A 3,584-nucleotide genomic window follows, 5' to 3' on the forward strand; every position below is an offset into this window, starting at 1 on the left:
GGGCTGGGAAGGTAGCTCAGCGGTAGAGTGCATGTCTTGCAAGCATGAGGCCCTGGGTTCAATTCTTCAGCACCACATAACAGAAAAAGCCGGAAGTGGCGCTGTGGCTCCAGTGGTAGAGCGCTAGCCTTGAGCTGAAGAGCTGAGGGACAGCGCCTAGACCCAGAGTTCAGGCCCCATGACCGGCAAAAAAAAAAAAAAAGAAGAGTTTCATGAGACTTTCCTGCCCAGGCTGGCTTTGAACCACAAACCTCAGACCTCAGCCACCTGAGTAGCTGAGTTTACAAGTGTGAGCTACCAGTGCCCAATATCTGTTCCTTTTCTTTAATGAGGTTGGGGGCCTGGATCAGTTGGTAGAGTGCCAGCCAATGAACAAAGGCATTAGGCACTGAGTTTGAGTCCCTAAAAAAAAAAGATTGCAAAACCATTGATATATGAAGACATGATCAAATGAAACAAAAAGGTAGGGATAAAGTATTACAGAAATGCATTAGGAAGTTAATTTTTACAATTACATTATTTTGCCAGATGCCAGTGGCTCATGCCTGTAATCCTAGCTACTAAGGAAGCTGAGATTTGAGGATTATGGTTTGAAGCCAGTCTGGACAGGAAAGGCTGTGAGACTCTTATCTCCAACCAACCACCAGAAAACCAGAAATGGTGCCATGGCTTGAGTGGTAGAGTACTAGCCTTGAGTACAAAGAGGCTCAGAGACAGCACCCAGGCCCTGAGTTCAAACCTCAAGTCAGGCAAAAAAATAAATAAAATTATATTATTTCTGGATTTAAAGATGCTTTTGGTATTTGTCAGCTTAAAATATTCAAGACATTTTAGATTTACAAGAAGGTGCAAGGATAATCCAAAGAGTTCCTATCCACATCCTACAGCTTCTGTCATGTTAACATTTGACTGGTATGGTCTTTTTCTATGTTTTTGTTTTTTCTTTTTGTAACCAAATTAAGAAATCAACAAACCAGGTAGTGATGACTAGTCCTGTAATTCTAGCTACTCAGGATGCTGAGATCTGAGGACAAGGTTTAAAATAACCCTAGGCAGACAAATCTGAGAAAATCCTATCTCCAATTAACCACCAAAAAGCCAGAAGTGCAGAAATGGCTCAAGAGGCAAAGCATCAGCCTTGAGCATAAAAAGCTAAGGGACAACACCCAGGCCCAGAGTTCAAGCCCTAATACTGGCACCAAAGAAAAAAAAGAAGAGAAAGAAAGGAAGAAAAGAAGAAAGGGATGGAGGGAAGAAAGGAGGGGAGGAAGGCAGGAAGGAAGAAAGGAAGGAAGGAAGGAAGGAAAGAAGGAAGGAAGGCAGGAAGGAAGGAAGGCAGGCAGGAAGACAGGCAGGCAGGCAACAGTGGTTTAATACCATTATCATGTTTTCCATTACTATTTTTCTGTTCCAAGAACAAATACCAGAATCTCAGAGTTTTAAATTCCCATTTCCTGCATGAGAAGCAGGAAATCTTCCTTTTTCTCTGCTTCTCCACACCTTAATCCAGTTATATTAAAATAAATCCATGCTCAAAAAACATACATATATAACAGGATCCCATGTTGAATTTAATTATCATGTTCTTGCTTTCCTTATATCTGTGATACTTATATAGTTACTCATTAAATGAGGTATTTGATTCACATGGCTTAGTCAATTTGTGTTATATTTAACAATCTCAAAAACAAAAACACCAGAAAGATCAAAAAGGTTTCTCACTGCTCTTGAAAAAAAGGCAGCCATTTTTAACCTGGCCAGCAAGGTCCTGTCCAGCTGGTGCTGGCCTATTCCTATAGCCTTTCCCTGCCTCACAGGAGCCTAGTCAAGTTGGTTTCCTTTCAGTCTCTTATGTTTCCCTTGATTGGTCCTGCTACTGGGTCTTTGTACCTACACCTAATGCATTCTTCCTTCCTGATTTAGCTAAGATAACATCTCTATTGATATTATTCCTGACTCCTTCTAGCAGTCCATCCATACTTTGCCTGACCAAACTTTGGTGAGGCTTCTGTATTTTCTGCTAGGCCCATTTGTTTACTTCCTTGTAAAATCTGGTTTTAACAAGAATGTAGCCAAGTCAGCTTAGCAAGTTCTTCCTCCCACACATATCTGATCACCTTTCATATTAGTTTGGGTTTCTCGTTCTCCAACAGTCCCCCCAGTAATGTCTTATTACCCTACACTGACTTCAGCAGGAATCCCGTAAGGTTAGTTTAGCCAGAATCCTCCCTACCTCTGACCTCTGCTCTATGTTCCCATCACTGCTACCCATCCTTCTCCTCGGCTCTAAATTCCCACTCAACCGTGCAGTATTTGGAGTTGAGCCCAGTCTCTGCCCCACTGCAAAAATCCCATTGTACTGGTCCCTGCACCCCTAGCATCGTCCTGAATAAGTTTTCCTTACCACGCTTTAGCAAAAATCTTCAAATGAAAGCTGGGAACGTGGTTTACTGGTACAGTGCTTGCCAAGCATGCATGAAACCCTGGGTTCGATCCTCAGTACCACATAAACAGAAAAGGCCAGAAGTAGCTCTGTGGCTCAAGTGGTAGAGCGCTAGCTTTGAGCAAAAAGAAGCTCAGTGGGGCTGGGAAGGTGGCTCCGTGGTAGAGTGCTTGCCTTGCATGCATGAGGCCCTGGGTTCAATTCCTCAGCACCACATCAGCAGAAAAAGCTGGAAGTGGCACTGTGGCTCAAGTGGTAGAGTGCTAGCCTTGAGTTGAAGAGCTGAGGGACAGCACTCAGGCCCAGAGATCAGAAGCTCAGGGGCAGTGTTCAGGCACTGAGTGCAAGCCCCAGGACTGGTAAATAAAAAATTATCAAATAATTTTTTTCTGTCACAGTGGAATCTATTGTCACGACCTCTCATGACTGTACACAGGTGTACAGAGTGAACACTCATGTGCATGGTTATTGCCGGGGTTTTTTGTTTGTTTTTTGGTGTGTGTGTGTGTGTGTGTGTGTGTGTGTGTGTGTGTTTTGCCAGTACTGGTACTTCAACTCGGGGCCTGGGTGCTATTTCTTATTTTTGGGGGGGTGGTCCAGTCATGGGGCCTTAACTCTGGGCCTGGGCGCTGTCCCTCAGCTCTACCACTGAGCCACCTTCCCAGCCCAATGGGTGCTATTTCTTTTTTTTTTTCCTCTGTACAATCCCCTTCAGTGCCTGTAGCCCACAGATCGAGGCCAGGCAATGGTTTGGGACCACAGTTTGCTCTGGCATGGGACACTATGAAATGGGTGCTATTTCTTGGTCTCACAGATTTGGCTGCCTGGTTGGCTTTAAACCTTGTTCCTCAGATCCTCATCCTCCTGAGTAGCTAGAATTACAGGCATGAGCTACTAGGGCCCAGCTGTTTTTTTGTTTGTTTGTTCTTCCTGGAACTCATGATCCTTCTTCCTCAGCTTCCCATGTGCTGGAATTACAGGCATGAGCCACCATACATGGCTTGGGCTATTATTTTTGTGTCTCTTGTCCTGATAGAGCCTAAACTCCATGGAAGCAGGAACCATATCAACCCATTGGCCTCTGGATATTCAGCGACACAACAGGCCTGAGATGCCATAGGTGCTCAATGAGTATACGCTG

General features: G+C 44.3%; 1 non-coding gene across 1 annotated transcript; it reads right to left on the minus strand.

Annotated features, from left to right (window-relative positions):
- Window positions 1-3,138: 3,138 nt before the first annotated feature.
- On the minus strand, window positions 3,139-3,267 carry LOC122125237. The gene has a single exon (XR_006150739.1). It is a non-coding gene; the product is annotated as a small nucleolar RNA SNORA42/SNORA80 family (small nucleolar RNA).
- Between the last annotated feature and the right edge of the window lie 317 nt (window positions 3,268-3,584).

This window comes from Dipodomys spectabilis, unplaced genomic scaffold (assembly GCF_019054845.1).
Source record: "Dipodomys spectabilis isolate Male_0828 unplaced genomic scaffold, ASM1905484v1 ptg000262l, whole genome shotgun sequence".
NCBI lineage: Eukaryota > Metazoa > Chordata > Mammalia > Rodentia > Heteromyidae > Dipodomys > Dipodomys spectabilis.